Source organism: Cibotium barometz, chromosome 35, assembly GCF_041138505.1.
Source record: "Cibotium barometz isolate CiBa-2024 chromosome 35, ASM4113850v1, whole genome shotgun sequence".
In the NCBI taxonomy this organism is placed as follows: Eukaryota; Viridiplantae; Streptophyta; class Polypodiopsida; order Cyatheales; family Cibotiaceae; genus Cibotium; species Cibotium barometz.
In genome coordinates this window covers 93,051-111,724 of record NC_141080.1, presented here as the reverse complement: position 1 = coordinate 111,724, position 18,674 = coordinate 93,051, and positions in this window count along the sequence as shown.

The window sequence follows — 18,674 nt, the reverse complement described above, 5'->3', positions numbered from 1 at the left end:
ATGATCAGTCGTCTAGCCATGAGGACCCCAAAGGCCAAGGGAGCTGCTGCCAGAGCAGAGCGTCACCTTCAACATGCAAACCGAAAGCGAAGGCAAAGGAGGGCATGGTGCCTCGTGGCAGCAGCAACAAGAAGGGTGCTTCCACCACACCCCCCCAACAAGAAGGGTGCTTCCACCACACCCCCCCAACAAACAAAGCCGGAGCACATAGCCAGTCCCAACACAAGGGCAAGTGCAAAACAGTGCAAGGTTGACTCCGGACCTCACTCCTCTTCGACGACGATGAATCAAAATCTACCAGCAAGTCAAGATGTGGTACACTATTCATTGGCATAGGCATGGAGGAGGCAAAATGCTTCCTCCCGTGGCAGTGTCCTGCATTCAGATAAGAAGGCCCGGATGACTCAAAGTGGTAGTAATATTTGCACAGAACCAGAGAATGCTGGCAGAGGGGTAATTGCTGACTACCTACCTGATTTAGAGGCATTGCTACAAAGACTGGCACACCCAGTGTCACATCCAGGATGGTCAAACCTCAGAAGGCCTCTATTCAAGCAAACAAGGACCAGCTATACTGGTATATGAAGGTAGAAAGGACGTGGCAAAGAGTTTGATGGAAGACATCAATACCCTGGAAGCACGCATTGTTCAGCTTCAGCAACAAATCCTTGCTCCGGATGAAGAGATCAGAGAGGTGTGTTGAGATTCAAGCTCGATGTCAGTGTGAGCCAGCTATGCTATATGCTAGCAGATTAGGTAGGAACATGTGTGAGCCAGCTATGCTATGTGCTGGCAGATTAGGTAGGAACATGTGTGAGACATAAATGACCGCGTGTCCAGCTGGTCATAGTGTGTGGACATTAGCTAGGGTTAGTAGAGTGTGGACACAACTCATTGTGTGTGGTGTGGATTATGGATTAATGCATTATGCTTTGTGTGAGAGTGGACATGGCTTCCCTCTATGGTTAGGGTTTGCAATATACATTAGGGTTTGCTCCTGTGTGTGTGTCTCCTTCCCTCTATGGTTAGGGTTTGCAATATACATTAGGGTTTGCTCCTGTGTGTGTGTCTCCTTCCCTCTACCGTTCTTTCAACATGGTATCAGAGCCTTGTGCTGTTTATTAGGGTTTATGAGTGAGTGAAGAGAAGAGGGAGAAGAAGCTGTGAAGAGAAGCTGTGAAGCTTGCCATTGGAGCTGTGAAGCTTGGAGCACACCAAATACTATCATCTGAGAGCTTGGCCTACCGGGTAAGGTCTTCTAAACATCCTTGAGCGGATTGTAGGTGATACAGGCAAAAGCAAAGCAAAATAGAGCAAATCAAAGCAAAGAAAAATTCTGGTTTTTGGAAGCTTTCCATTAAAGCTTGGCAACATTGATGTATGGTGGAAATACATGTAAATCTGACAAAGCAAACATGTATCTGACAATGAGAGATGTATTGGCAACTTCTATGCAAGCCCTATTGTGAATTTGGAGCAATTTGAAAGCATTTCAAAGTGTGAAAAACTCTGGTTTTTGAGCTCTAACAAAACAGAGAAAAGGAAGCCAAAAATTGATGAAATTGGAGCATGTATTTGGTAAACATCAAAGCATTTATGGGTCATTCACTTGCCTAGGTGTGTTGGGGACTTCATTACATCATCAATTAGCACTACAACCACTCCCAAAACCCTTAGGAGCAGGCAACGCAACACATACAGAGGAAACAGAGCAGTTTTTTGGTTTTTTGACTACGAGGAGATCAAATTCTCATTGGGTACTTGATATCTTCCACAATTTCTTTAGCAACTGGATGCTTTACACTTTGGAGAAGAGGGCTATGTGATTGGAAGGCGTGTCAATTCAGGGTATCCTGCACTACGTGAGTCAGTTCATCTTGGATGAATACAGGTTGATTTTCTACATCAAATTTGTAGTTTGTTGGCTACCTTGGAGTATCTGGAACATTCATTGGAGTGTGGTTGAGCTGAGGAAGGCTCATTTACAGATTTGAAGTGTGCGGAAGGTGTATGCATTGAGAAAACATGTCGGACAATCCAGTTCAGATTGTTGGTGAAAAGCTGGATAGGAAGAACTTCCAGGCATGGAAGTACGGGACAAAGAGTTTCTTGAAAGGAAAAGGATTTTGGAATCTCATTACAGGTGCTGAGCCAGAGCCTGAGCTACCTCGACAACCTACACAGCAGCAGCTTATTGCTCATAAGCAATGGTCAGAGAGAGCATTCAAAGTGCTGCATTATTTGTCTATATGTATATCTGATGCTATGCTCATACACATACAGGATGCTGAGAATCCCAAAAGATGCATCGGATACTTTGGTTAAGATGTTTGATACAGATACGAGTGCTCGCAAGTCTCGGTTGTTGCGACAGAGCAGATACACAATGTGAAAAGGAATAAAAGGAGCATACATGATTATGTGCAAGAAATCAAGAAGTTTGCAGATGCATTGGCCACAATAAATGCCGCCATGCCTGATGATGATTTGGTGGATATTACCTTGCGTGGTCTTGGCAAGGAATACAAATCCTTTGATACATCTATCTCAGTGAGGAGTACAGGTCTACCCGACTTCGATGAGTTGGTTTCACTCTTGTTAGTTGAGGAAATCAAGCTCAGTGATTCATTTTTGGATGCATCTACTAGCCATGATGATGGCAGAAATCAGGCTTTCTACTCGCCGCCGCAGAGAGGCTTTAGAGAGGCAGGGGGAGATTCGCATCACGTGGACGTGGTGGTAATGGTCATGGATGGCAGGACAGGCCTCCACAAAAGAATTTTCAGCCTTCATATGGTGCTCGAGGTGGTCGTGGATATGCACCTCAGCGAGGCAGAGGTAACCCCCGTGGTCGAGGACGTTGGCAAGGCCAACAAAATTCTATGCAAGATGTGGAATGCCATTATTGTGGCAAATTTGGACATATGGCGAGAGATTGTTTCCGCAAACAGAATGATTTGAGAGGGGGAAGAGCACAACGTGGTGGTCATTATGGTGGAAACTATGCACAACATGGTGGTAACTATGCATCAAGTAGCAATGATGGAACTGCAAATCATTTGTTTGCCATGAAGCATGTTGTGGGTTCAATGACGACAAATGCTAAGAATGATGACACATGGTATATGGACTCAAGAGCATCAAACCATATGACATGTCATGGTGAATGGTTTGAGCATATGAAGCCTATGGATGTAAAAGGCTATGTGGAAACAGGTGATGATACCCAGCATGTCATTACACATGTTGGAAGTGTACCATTGGTCATGCACAATGGTCAAACAAAGTCTATGTCTGATGTATTGTATGTGCCTTCGATCACAAAAAGCTTGGTCAAATGGTGGAACAGGGATTACAGGTTAGATTCAACGAGCATGGTTGCTTCGTGACCTGCCTTCCCACTCTCTAGTCCAACGCACTAAATATCCACTAAAACAATGGATGCGTCCTAGATAACAACCACACAGAGCCTAACTTCTAGAAACACACACCCACACGGACACACAAATGAAAAAAAAAAACAAACTACGACCCCAACAGATCTTCAAGACACAACTTCACTTTTTAAACTGAATAAAGAAATTTAATATTAAAATGATTTTGTTTTAAATTGTTTCCAAGAAAGAACCAATATTTCAACACTTCCATGTTTCAGTCAATCTGCAACATCATCGTATTCTCGTGAACTCTCTTCTTTCTCTTCTTTCTTTCTCTTCTTTCTTTTTTTCTTTCTTTCTCTTGCTTTCTTTCTCTTTCTTCTCTTTCTTTTTCTCACTTTCTCTAGCTCTTTCTTTAGCTCTTTTTCTATCTCTAGCTCTTTCTTTCTCCAGCCTCCTCCTCCTGAAACACAAACACAAGAATAAGGCATACAAATACATTCTCTCACACTCTCATGCTTTTACTTTTAATTATGCACCATGTCAAATGATCAAATCTCTTTCTCTCTTTTTCCTATTTTTCATATACACACATAACGTAACCATATTGCCCTCTCTCTTCTTTCCTTCTTCTTCTACCCACACACAATGTCTCCTCTGCCTGCTATGGTTCCCAACCTTCTCTCTTCTCATTGCTTGAGAGCATGGAATCCTCCCACATACACACACACATTTCTTTCTCTCTCTCACTGTCTACCATGGTAACCTTCCTAGGTGTATGCTTGCTCTCTTCATGAACATCCCACTTTAGCAGCCTGGGCCAAGGTCCTTACTATGTGGGCCAATCGGCTCCAAGACCTCACGCATGACCTTGCTCCAATTTCTCTCTCCTAAGGTGGTCTTCTTCCTAATCCTTTTTGGCCCGATCGGAACTCATGGATGTATTCTCCATGGCCTAAAACCTCCTAGGGTGCTTTTCTCCTCCTTCGTCAGCCTCCTTCACCCCGCTCTCCTCGTTGACGGTGGCAAGTAGACATCGTGGTTTGCATAGAGTGATTTGAAAGCCTTTCTTTATTAAGTTTATTAAAGGCTTTTAAAGCCTTTCAAGCCTTTGATATTAAATATATACATATATATATATATCAACCTCCTTCTCTCTCTCTCTCCGCCGACCACCTCCTTTCTTTCTCTTCCACACCTGATAGCAGCAGCCTTGAAGCTAACCACCATGCCCAATACACTACTACCTTCACAAATGGCCCACCAGTGCCGGTTCACATCATTTTTGCTCTAATCGGCTGCAGCCACCGACCAACGCCATCAATTTTTCTCTCTCTCCCGCCTACGCAACTGCAACTATTGCTCTCCTATGTGCATCTCTTTCCCTTCGGCCAGCCCACCTGGTATGTGCACCGATGATCAGCCTGAAATGGCCAATAATCTGCCTCCCCATACTACCTCACACCAGCCACGCCTCCACTCTCCAGCCTTGCCTTCACGCTCGAGAGCCAACTCATCGCTCTCTCACAAATAGTGCGCATGCTTTTCAACGCTTTGCATCGTGTGAGCAAACCAGCACAATGAAAAAAACATTGCCTTCACCTCATTTACCAGCACGATGTTCGCCTCCTTCTCCCTCACCATACGGTGCACACTGCAACCCCACAAGCGAAACACGGCATCTTGCTTCCTCTCTTTCCCAAAGTGAGCCTCTCTCATCACTATGCAGCATGGCACGCCTCCTTAACAAAAGATGCGCCCTGCTCCTCTCAAGCAACCGGCCAGCCCACACGCTGCCTTGAGAAGCAGATGGCCAGCATCAATCCAATACGCTCTCTCCCTATGCTCCTTCAACCGAAACACTAACAACCCATCGCTTCTCTCCCTCACAGATACAGACTTCTCTCTCTTCTTCTGGTTAGCGTGTTCTCTCTCTCTTTACGTAGTACAGAATTCACACACATTCATTAATCAACAACCAAATAAATAGAACGGCTTACCTCCTCCTCCTCCTCCTCCTATTCTTCATGCCAGCTAGAAAGAAGAAAAACGTTTTTTTTTCTCTCTTCTATTCTCTCAAGAGGGTACCAACGGGTGCTAAAACTACCCACCCCTTCAATTTTTTAATTTGGAATTTTTCATTTCTACCCACATTAAGGTCTAAAAATTTGTACCCACATAACCACACTAACTCTCGTCCTCTCCCCTCGATCTCTCTCTTCTCTCTATCCACTTACATACAACCTCTTCTGCCTACAAAATAATATTAATCGTCTCATCATTCCCATGCAATTGCTTCCACCAATGGACAACATCGACCATCATAATGCATGCAAATACCATGACATTCCACACACATATGCTTTCAAATACCATGAAAATGCACCTAAAATAACCATAATTGACCCTATTTAAACCCTAAAAATTGCTAAAAATGGCTTCAATCCAGGGGTCATCATTCTCCCCACACTGAAATGTGAGCGTCCTCGCGAACATAAAACTCGAACATCCATCACTTCATCCATTGCGTTATGTCTTCCACCAAACATTACCACCAATGCAAAGTTCCAAATATAGCATTCTCTCGTCAACCATATGATTGCAATACAAACACTCCAATACCATATCACATCAACACACATACACACCTCATAACAACACCCACACAAATCATTCACTCTCAAACACACCATACCATTCACACATGTAATATTGGATTGCATAACCAAGCTACATTTCCATCAAGGCATACTAGAAAGAAAACCACTAAAACTAACCCACTTTTCAAAACCAGAATAGATCCAAATCATACTCAAACACTACTCAAAACATGTCTCCGGTTATGAACTTAGTCTCAAACACCTCATCTAGTAATGAAAACCATCCCAAAACTACACATTCTAACCTCATAGAAAGTCTACAAACATTTAAAAATCCCTCATTATTCCTATGTTTTTTTTTTCGTTTCATTTCTCCTCCTCATTTTTGTTTTTTTTCACATCTTTTCTTCTTTCTTTTTGACACAAGGTCCCAACCCATAGAAAATCAAGGCATCGGCCCCAGGCTCGTAAAGAAACCTTAGGTACCTACCAAAAATCTCACATGGCGCTGGTTATCTTCTTGGTCTTATTGTTTCCTTTCTCCAACCAACCAACCAACCAAGGTCTCACCCCATAAAAGCCAAGGCATCGGTCCAAGGAAATTTCTCTCCAAGGAACCTACCAAGAATCTTCACAAACTCCCAATGTCATTTAGACATCTACTTCTTCTCACACTTCACACTCTTCAACTTCTACTCTCACACCGCAAAAGATAAGGCAAAAAGAACCAGTCCCAATTACAAGCAAGTAGCTCCTCAACCAAGCATAGAAAAGAATGGTAAGTCCACCTTTAGCACCAATAAAAACCCATAAAGATTTATCAATGAAGAACAACCCACAAAAGATTTAGCATTAATTCTCACCCACCCGATTTTTCAAATTTTACTTGTCTTTTTAATGAATTTTTACATTTGTACTTTTTATGGATTTTTTTTAAATAAAAAAACAAACACAAACACACACCAACCTATCTTCAAAAGGGTTCACACCACTACAACTTTATAGGATGATCGTCTAGTCTTCTCTTGTGCTATGGTCTACAAGCACATATATATGATCCACTCACCTACCTTTGTTTGAAAGCTAGAGCAACCTAAACGTAGGCCACGCCCTAACCACTTCACACAACAAGAAAACTAGCTATCTTGAATTGATCCTCTTTCTTTCTCTTTTTCCAATTTTTTGTGATGTGTCCTAGCAAGAGTTTCCCAAAACAAACATGCATCGAAACTTCCTCCAAAGCTCCTTGTGGATTTCTATTTATGACACCTTTTATATCCTCAATTATCCCAATGTAAGGAATGAGAACACGACGTCCATCCATCTCTCCTTCATGTGCTTCAACTATATTGCTCATAAAACCTCTAAAATCTAATGTTTTTTCTTCACCTCCATCCTCATTGTATCCTTGTAAGATATTAGGATATCTCCTCTTACCATTTGAATCTATCTCTCTCGGACTCAATAATATTTGCATGTGATCATCCCTCTTTCCGCTATCCTTGACATTAGTAAGGTTGATTATCTTATCATGCATTTTCCATTGATAGACCTCCACTTGCTTCCGTAATGTTTGAACATGACCCTCATTGATGAGTGCTATGACTTTTTGAAATGCCCATAGGGACTCTTTGTTTTCTCTCTCATATTGTTGAATAATGGTTTTTTCCTTGTCCTTGAGTTGACATATAAGCAATTCATACTCCTCTATGATCACATTTTTCTCTTTCAACGCAACCTCTAGCAACCCATGTGGATTTGGATGCGTCATTTCTTTAACATCGTTAGATGTTCCCCCCTCCATGGGTATATAAGGTGCAATTATTTGGCATTCATTGGTGCCCTTCTCGTGTGCTTCAACTAGTTCCACCATTAGGCAACCAAGGTCTATGGACTCTTCTTCTTGTTTATTCCTATCATAACCTCCCCAGGCATCATGATTCTTCTTTGTTTGACTTGTGTCGCTGTCCTTCTTAGACTCAACAAACCTTTCCTATACTTTTTCATCCTTCCATTCCTTGTAACTCTAGCACCTTTTAATTCAATGCCATCTCTTGTTCTTCTATAGAAAGCCACTTCCTTTCGTAATCTTCGCACGTGTCCATCATTGAGTATTATGACTCTTTGCAATTTCCTAAGGATCCCTTGTTCGTCCCTCTTGGACCGCCAAATGATAGCCTTGTCTTTGTCCCTCAATTGTTGTATCAAGATTTCTCTCTCTTCTATCATAGCATTCTTCTCATCTAACATAGTCTCCCATATTTCAATCTCTTCTCTATGATATGTAGCCATGTTTTTCATCAATTCTTTTTTTTGATGTATCTCTCTTAATGCTTGTGCTTTATCAATTTTCAAATGAGTGATTCTCACTCTTGCCTCCCTTAATTCATCCTCGATTTGCAAATTTTTCATGTTCTATCTCCCGACAGAGTACCTCTAACTCTTTTTCCCTATGACTCATAAGCACCTCGCTCATCATTCCATCAAAAGCATGGATTTTATCCCCATAGCGATTGACCATTAACATGTCGTTAACTTCACCATCTTTGACGAATGGAACCTTAACATCTCCCATGAACTCTAGCAACTCCTTTATCTCTTGACAACAAGTCTTTCAAATTGAACCCCACTCAACATTTCCAAGAACATCCATAACACTCTCACTAATTTCAAATTTTTTTCATCATTGATAGTCTGTCAACCATTGTCTTTTACTCATACTATTTACCCCTTTTAGTAATGCTGCTAGTCTCCCGGTGAACCCAGCATCACTAGAGTGGCTAGCTCTCTAGTTTGCCTCACTTCCAAATGGGCTTGTTCTTTCTCTATCTTCATTAAGGACATCTTACCAAGGTATTCTCTTATCTCCTTGTCAGGATCAAATGTTGATTGGCTAGAACTCATCTAAGATCCATCAATGGAAGTACTCTCATAACAAGTCCCTAGACTCATAGTCCTCTGACATCTAGACCAGAGTTGGAAGCATGCAAAATATATGCATTGGGATTACCCATAGCCTATGAAAGACTAGCTCTCTCCCGGCAAACGCACCAAAAATGACCTGCCTTCCCACTCTCTAGTCCAACGCACTAAATACCCACTAAAACAATGGATGCGTCCTAGATAACAACCACACAGAGCCTAACTTCTAGAAACACACACCCACACGGACACACAAATGAAAAAAAAAAACAAACTACGACCCCAACAGATCTTCAAGACACAACTTCACTTTTTAAACTGAATAAAGAAATTTAATATTAAAATGATTTTGTTTTAAATTGTTTCCAAGAAAGAACCGATATTTCAACACTTCCATGTTTCAGTCAATCTGCAACATCATCGTATTCTCATGAACTCTCTTCTTTCTCTTCTTTCTCTTCTTTCTTTCTCTTCTTTCTTTTTTTCTTTCTTTCTCTTGCTTTCTTTCTCTTTCTTCTCTTTCTTTTTCTCACTTTCTCTAGCTCTTTCTTTAGCTCTTTTTCTATCTCTAGCTCTTTCTTTCTCCAGCCTCCTCCTCCTGAAACACAAACACAAGAATAAGGCATACAAATACATTCTCTCACACTCATGCTTTTACTTTTAATTATGCACCATGTCAAATGATCAAATCTTTTTCCTATTTTTCATATACACACATAACGTAACCATATTGCCCTCTCTCTTCTTTCCTTCTTCTTCTACCCACACACAATGTCTCCTCTGCCTGCTATGGTTCCCAACCTTCTCTCTTCTCATTGCTTGAGAGCATGGAATCCTCCCACATACACACACACATTTCTTTCTCTCTCTCACTGTCTACCATGGTAACCTTCCTAGGTGTATGCTTGCTCTCTTCATGAACATCCCACTTTAGCAGCCTGGGCCAAGGTCCTTACTATGTGGGCCAATCGGCTCCAAGACCTCACGCATGACCTTGCTCCAATTTCTCTCTCCTAAGGTGGTCTTCTTCCTAATCCTTTTTGGCCCAATCGGAACTCATGGATGTATTCTCCATGGCCTAAAACCTCCTAGGGTGCTTTTCTCCTCCTCCGTCAGCCTCCTTCACCCCGCTCTCCTCGTTGACGGTGGCAAGTAGACATCGTGGTTTGCATAGAGTGATTTGAAAGCCTTTCTTTATTAAGTTTATTAAAGGCTTTTAAAGCCTTTCAAGCCTTTGATATTAAATATATATATATATATATATATCAACCTCCTTCTCTCTCTCTCTCCGCCGACCACCTCCTTCTTTCTTTCTCTTCCACACCTGATAGCAGCAGCCTTGAAGCTAACCACCACGCCCAATACACTACTACCTTCACAAATGGCCCACCAGCGCCGGTTCACATCATTTCTGCTCTAATCGGCTGCAGCCACCGACCAACGCCATCAATTTTTCTCTCTCTCCCGCCTACGCAACTGCAACTATTGCTCTCCTATGTGCATCTCTTTCCCTTCGGCCAGCCCACCTGGTATGTGCACCGATGATCAGCCTGAAATGGCCAATAATCTGCCTCCCCATACTACCTCACACCAGCCACGCCTCCACTCTCCAGCCTTGCCTTCACGCTCGAGAGCCAACTCATCGCTCTCTCACAAATAGTGCGCATGCTTTTCAACGCTTTGCATCGTGTGAGCAAACCAGCACAATGAAAAAAACATTGCCTTCACCTCATTTACCAGCACGATGTTCGCCTCCTTCTCCCTCACCATACGGTGCACACTGCAACCCCACAAGCGAAACACGGCATCTTGCTTCCTCTCTTTCCCAAAGTGAGCCTCTCTCATCACTATGCAGCATGGCACGCCTCCTTAACAAAAGATGCGCCCTGCTCCTCTCAAGCAACCGGCCAGCCCACACGCTGCCTTGAGAAGCAGATGGCCAGCATCAATCCAATACGCTCTCTCCCTATGCTCCTTCAACCGAAACACTAACAACCCATCGCTTCTCTCCCTCACAGATACAGACTTCTCTCTCTTCTTCTGGTTAGCCTGTTCTCTCTCTCTTTACGTAGTACAGAATTCACACACATTCATTAATCAACCGAAACACTAACAACCCATCGCTTCTCTCCCTCTCACAGATACAGACTTCTCTCTCTTCTTCTGGTTAGCGTGTTCTCTCTCTCTTTACGTAGTACAGAATTCACACACATTCATTAATCAACAACCAAATAAATAGAACGGCTTACCTCCTCTTCCTCCTCCTCGTATTCTTCACGCCAGCTAGAAAGAAGAAAAACGTTTTTTTTTTCTCTCTTCTATTCTCTCAAGAGGGTACCAACGGGTGCTAAAACTACCCACCCCTTCAATTTTTTAATTTGGAATTTTTCATTTCTACCCACATTAAGGTCTAAAAATTTGTACCCACATAACCACACTAACTCTCGTCCTCTCCCCTCGATCTCTCTCTTCTCTCTATCCACTTACATACAACCTCTTCTGCCTACAAAATAATATTAATCGTCTCATCATTCCCATGCAATTGCTTCCACCAATGGACAACATCGACCATCATAATGCATGCAAATACCATGACATTCCACACACATATGCTTTCAAATACCATGAAAATGCACCTAAAATAACCATAATTGACCCTATTTAAACCCTAAAAATTGCTAAAAATGGCTTCAATCCAGGGGTCATCACTTCGTTGAGGACTTCAAACATGGATGTAGAGTGATTGCTAAAGGGAAGAAAGAAGGAAGATTGTTTAAGCTGGATGCTGGAATTCCTGAGCTAAAATCAGCCATGTTCTCCAAAAGTAAAAATGTGGTACAGGATATTGATATGTGGCATAAGAGGATTGGACATGTCAATATACAGAGATTAAAGAACATGCAAACAAGAGGCATTGTCAATGGATTGCCTAGGTTCAAATATGATGGACATATGCATGTTTGTGAAGCCTGTCAGTTTGGGAAGCAGGCAAGGTTGAGGTTTCCTAGAGAAGGAAATATGAGTAACAGGCCACTTGAGATCGTACATAGTGATGTATGGGGTCCTGCACAAAACCCATCTATCAAAGGCAGTTTATACTATGTTACATTCATAGATGATTTCAGCAGGATGACATGGATATACTTTCTGAGAGAAAAGAGTGAAGTGTTGGAAAAGTTCATGGATTTCAAAGCTTTTGCAGAAAAGCAATATGGTTGTTGGATTAAATGTCTGAGGACAGATGGAGGTGGTGAATACACCTCAAACGCTTTTGAGCATTTCTTGAGGAAGCATGGAATAAGAAGACAGTTGACTTGCAGGTATACACCTCAGCAGAATGGTGTGGCTGAGAGGAAGAATAGAATCATATGTGAAGTGGCTAGGGTGATGCTCAATGAAAAGAGCATGCCAGATTACTATTAGGCAGAAGCATGTGCTACTGCAGTGTATATATTGAACAAAACACCTACAGCAGCCATTCATGGAAGCACGCCAGAGATGCGGCTTACAGGTTACAGGCAAGACATTGGACATCTTAAAGTTTTTGGATGCATAGCTTATGTACATGTGCCTGATGAAAGAAGAAGGAAGTTGGATCCTAAGGCAGAGAAATGTGTATATGTTGGATATGCATAGGATCGAAAGGCATACAAATGTGTATATGTTGGATATGCACAGGATCGAAAGGCATACAAATGTTATAATCCACAAACTAGACAAGTGGTCATCTCACGTGATGTGGTGTTTGATGAGCTTGCTAGTTGGTACAAAGCAAGAGATGAGGGTGTTATTGAGTCACTTGAGGCTGATGTGCCTGTGAACTTGCCACCACAAGCAAGTTCTAGTTCTACTACTATGTCTGGGCCAGCAGCGCAGCAGAAGCTGAGAGCAGCAGTGTACGTCCATGGTCAGGACGTTTGAGGCATGAGAGCGTGAGCACTGGGAGTAGTGCTATGGATAAAGGAAAGAAGAAAGTCGAAGGAATTGGAATCACAGGTTATGAGTCATCTAGTTCAGAGAGTTTGGATGAGGAGCTTGGCATACCTGTTTTACGCACACCTGGTGCTATAGGCAGGACAGATATGTGCCACCACATGCTAGAGTTACAGGTGTTCAGAGTGACCCGCATGCATTGCAGAGATCCCAGAGGGTCAGATATCCTGTTGACAGGTTGACATATAGAGATTTTGCTATGCACTATGCATATATGACATCTATGGTGAAGCATGTGGAACCTACATGGTATACAGAGGCTATTGGAGAGCATATATGGGAAAAAGCAATGGATCTTGAGATGGACGCATTGGTCCATAATGATACATGGGACTTGGTTGCATTACCAAAGGACAAGAATGTTATTGGATGTAAATGGGTTTACAAAGTGAAGTGCAAATCTGATGGTTCTATTGAGAGACATAAAGCAAGATTGGTAGCAAAGGGTTATGCACAAACCCATGGATTGGACTATGATGAGACGTTTAGTCCAGTGGCTAAGATGGGCACAGTGAGAGCAGTCATTGCTATGGCTGTAGCTAATGGTTGGGAAATGCATCAGATGAATGTCAAGAATGCATTTCTAAATGGAGATCTACAAGAGGAAGTGTACATGGCACAGCCAGAAGGGTATGTACTTCCGGACTATGTACGTGGTTGGTACCTTCATGCTTCCGTGCAGGCATCAGTACCATCCATTGTGTTTTGCAGCTGTGTTGAGAATAAGAGATATGTGCGTGAAGGCACGTTGCAACACCGCAATCCCTTCGGAGACAAAGGCCTGGGTGTCAGGGAGGTCATTATTGAAGAGTAAGTGGGGTGTTTGTGTGTTGGACACTGTATGTTTATATTGTTTGAATTGATGATCTAATCTTGTCTTTCATCTTTGTGCATATGTAGGTAGAGAATCTTTCGGTGCGGACACCCATGACAACACCCCAATGGATAGGAAGGATCTCCCTGGTCACAGTAAGTCAGATGCCACTTACATGTTTAAAGAAGATCCTTACAAGTCAGTGCAGAAAATACCGCAAGACCTTGATGCCAACACAAGGGAAGGGATAGGGGCTGAGCCTGCTGTAGACTCAAGCATGGGGGAAGATCGACTAAAAGCGGAAGTGCGGGAGAGAGACAAAGATGAAAAGGGACCGGAGGAGAAAGAACAGGAGGGAAGTGATCTGATTGAGGAGGTTGCTGACTGACCAAGGCGAGAAGAACAATGAAGAGATGCCGGCTGTTGAGGAGGTGACAGTTGAAGTTCTCTCAGAGGCAGAGGTTTTGGCTACGGCATCAACATCTGCAAAGGACAAGGCAGGTAGAAAGAGGAGGAAGAACGGAAAGAGGGCAGTGGAAGCTACTCAAAGTGCACAGGAGGCTGCAGGTGCAGAGGAGCCCAAAGATACTGAGGAGGCTAAAAGCAATGAGGAGGCCAAAGCGGCAGGGGAAGCTAATGAAAGTGCTGAGGAGGTGACAGTTGAAGTTCTCTCAGAGGCAGAGGTTTTGGCTGCGGCATCAACATCTGCAAAGGACAAGGCAGGTAGAAAGAGGAGGAAGAAAAGAAAGAGGGCAGTTGAAGCTACTCAAAGTGCATAGGAGGCTGCAGGTGCAGAGGAGCCCAAAGACACTGAGGAGGCTAAAAGCAATGAGGAGGCCAAAGCGGCGGGGGAAGCTACTGAAAGTGCTGAGGAGGCTAAAGGTGCAGAGGGGGCTGAAGGTGTAGAGGAGGCTAAAAGCGCGAAGGAGGCCAAAGAGGCGAGGGAAGCTATTGAAAGTGCAGAGCAGGTTAAAGGTGCAGAGGAGGCTGAAGGTGCAGAGGAGGCTGAAGGTGTAGAGTTGCCTAAAGGCACGGAGGATACAAAAGGTGTGGGGAAGGACAGAGCTGCGGAGGAGACACCTAATGCAATGCCCTTAGAAACAGGTGATAGCAATGATTCAGCCACCCTCTTCGAGCTCTTCGCTATGAAATGTAGAAAGCGCCCCGTTGGTCGTGGTCTCAAGCCGCACAAGCCTGCAAAAATTAGCTGATGTTACAGCATTTTGTACTTGCTTCTGGACTAATTTGAAATACCAACCCATTTTGCTTTTGTCGATGCGTTTTGTGTCATGCCGCTCTACTCTTGAAAGGTGTCAATGTGTTTGTTAACTGTCATGTCCTACTGTCACTGTTTTGTAACCTTTTATTGGTGCCCAATGTCTAACTTTGCTTTTGCAAAAAGGTTGTGTTCTTCTACTCATATAGTTTAGTGGTACTACAACTGGTGGCCAGATGGATACATCAATGTTGATAGATGTAATGGCAAGCAATAGGCGCCTTGTTGTTTTGGATGTCAATGGAGTGCTACTAAAGGATTATGTTGAGGCACCCAAGGATTTGTGGCATCTCCCGTTCCCAGATGGAATTAGGCCTCGAGGTGTGCAAGTGTCTCAATACAAATATTGTGTCGTCAGACTTGATGCGGAGGACTTCATCATCAACTTGAGGAAGCGATGCGACGTGATGCTCTGGTCATGTAGCCAAAGGAAGAACTTGATGGCCATAATGAATGCTTGCTTCCCTCGGTTGATGAAGATGAAAGGCCTCTTTTTGTATTTATCCCTTAACTTTCACAACTGGTTTTATTGATTTTGATACTGTTTGGCTAGCTTTGCTACTGTTCTGTACACAATCTGGTACTATTTGGTAGTTTGGTACTTTTGGCACTGCTAACACAATTTGGTACTTTTTGGAACTTTGGTACTCTGGTGCTATGCTCCTTTGGACTATGTTTGTTCATGTGTACACAATTTGGCACTGTTTTGTACATAATTTGGTACTCTTTGGTTATCTTTGGTACTTTGGTACTCTGATGCTATGGTAGTTTGAAACTGTGTTTTTTACTTTGTACACAATTTGGTACTGTTTGGTGCTTTGATACTATGGTACTTGGTTCTGTGCTTGGTAACATTTGTGTACACAATTTTATAATTTGGTACTTTGGTACTGTGTTGTACCAAGTTTGGTACCTTTTCACTGTTATGTACTGTTTGTTAGCTTTGGTACTCTTATTTGTGCTGCTATTCTAATTGTTTGGTTACAGATATTTTTGACCAATCTCATTGTGAGAGGTGGGCTACCAAACTGAGAGATGTGCCAGTCCTTGCGAAGGAGTTCGGTAACAAACCTATTTTTCTGAAGCTCCTAAGAAAAGTGTGGTGCAAGTATCCGCAATTCAATGAAACGAACACCCTCCTTGTAGACGACACGAGATACAAGTCCTTGAAGAATGATGCTGCTGCATCTGGTCATATGAGCCTAAGTATTATGACCTCGACAAGTCGAAGTATCTTATGGATGTCATTTTCCCGTGGATCTCCGGGTGGCTAGCTAATAAGTTTCCCACTGATTACAGCCACCGGAATCCCTTGTTTGATGTTGAGGATGACATTTCCTCGTTCGTTGCCATTGTATCTATGGAGGGGTATTCGTACCGCTTTGACCCCCCTGATGTGTAAAAGATTCTGTATGCTTGTACATTTCCTTTGGTAGTTAATGATAATTATCTTTTTGTACATGTACTTTTTTTGGCTACTGCTTTTGTACTTTTCTGTTACTACTTGGTGACAAGCGTGACTTTGGAGTTAGTGACAAGTGGGAGTTGCCAGGTGAGTAGTCCATGTTCATGGCTGGATGAGAGGAAGGCAGAGGATGACAGGAAGCAAGGGAGAGAGATGATGAGAGCAAGGGAGGGAAGGATGAGTGAGAGAAAGTGGATAGTTATTGCATAGTACCAGAAAGGCTACTTATTACCACCGTATTGTTGGGCTTTATAACTCCGGCTGCAAAAAAACTGTACACAGCAATCAGCTAAAACTATTAGCACAGTACTTACCATATTTTGGTTGTACAAATTTGCTGGCATATTACCACCAAAGACTGGTACTGTATAAGACAACAGTAATGATTGTACATGTAGCAGATAGCACCAAATTTTGGTACTGCAGTACTATAGAGTATCAAATTTGGTGCCACAACAGTCAGGTGAAAACAAAAAGGAACAGTACCAAAATTTGGTACTGCAAAAACACAACAGAGCTAAAAACAATAAAGCACATTACCAAATTGATAACATAGCAATAGCATTAGACAGTACTGATCACAAGTAAGATTCTAATCAAGAGAATTAGACAGTACTGATCACAAGTAAGATTCTAATCAAGAGAATTAGACAGTACTGATCACAAGCAAGATTCTATTCAAGAGAATTACAACTGTTGCCAGTGGTTAGAATTGTAGTTGGGGTAAACACTGTAGAGCTCCCGTCCTGGTCACTTCCGTCTTCATATGGCATACTGTTGTAGAGATTTTCATATATCTCTGAGGATAGTTTAAAGTGGTGTGAGGGAGGCCAGGGATAGCCTCCATGGGGAACCGTATGGCTCTAACAAGATGCGAGTAGATCATCACCGGTGGTGTCTGATCTAATAGAGTATAGGTATCAGCTTTGCTCTCAACCTAGTCATAGTACAAGCCCTCAACTAGCAATCCACCTCTTACGATCTTGTTATGCCAAAGGTCCTTCAGTACTCTTGGTGCTACATAAACGGTTTTTGTGCACTTAAGAAGGTAGAAGTCCTCCTTCTCCTCAGCTGCGTTCACTGCAAAGTTATCCCCAATGGACAATAATTGGCTCAACACCTCAGGGTCTCCTTCATACATAGGCATGCTTAAATCCTCACTCACATGGGAGGAAAACAAATCATTGTAGTTCTCCTCATCATCGTCGTCCTCATCACTATTTGTAGGTTGTACTAACTTTGTCAATGGCTCGATGGAGACATATTTCCATTCTTCAATGTGCTATTTATTATTGCATCTCCTCCACTGCCCATTCACACATGGATCACAGAAGCATGACAGCGTACGAAAACGCACATCACATGGATTGTGCATTGAGTAGCCGTCAACACAATGGAATGAGCGAGAGCCTGCAATTGGACAGTCCCACAACGGAAAACGTAGCACATCATTCGGTGAAACCAACTAGAACACCCTCCTTGTGCTGGCACTTCCACCTTCCGTTGGTCGGCTGAAACCTCGCGTTCAAAAAATCGACCACATCAGCCGCACACTTCATGGGCCAGCCATCGGGTTTTAGCTCTTCGTGCACCAGGGTTCTCTTGATAATAGCACCTGCACCATCATGCTCTCCTTTTCCATGCCCTGAAGCAAAGAAGTTATGCATCATAAGCAATCCTGTCAACTGATAATACCTGGCTACAAAATAGTGTGGTCTTTGTGCCTTGAACTGTGAAGCGGCACCATCTGACCATACCCATTGATAACGCAAACGATGTCCTTGCTGTTTCATCCAGTTGTCATGCAGCATAAAACAATGCTGAACAAAGAGTGTGTCATGGAGCTTATCATCTGATATGCTGAACAAAGAGCGTGTCATGGAGCTTATCATCTGATATGTAAAAATGCACAGTCTTCTCAATAGTTCCTACTGAATTTCTAATATAAGAGATGTGTACCAGTATTGTTACCTGTGTTGACCACCAATGCATGGACTGGATCTCATTTTGCACTTTAAAGCTGTAATTCTCTGCAAAATCAACAACAGATACCACAACATCTCTGGGAAACTTAAGCAATCAGTCTTTGAATTGTTGGGCCTGCCACCTAAACATAAAGTTGTGCTTAACGAAGCTTTTCAGATGATCTAAAAAGAGATGAATGAAAGTTGCACTTTTCATCCTTTCCACGACCAAGTCCTTTCGCTTCTTCTCTTTTCCATCACCA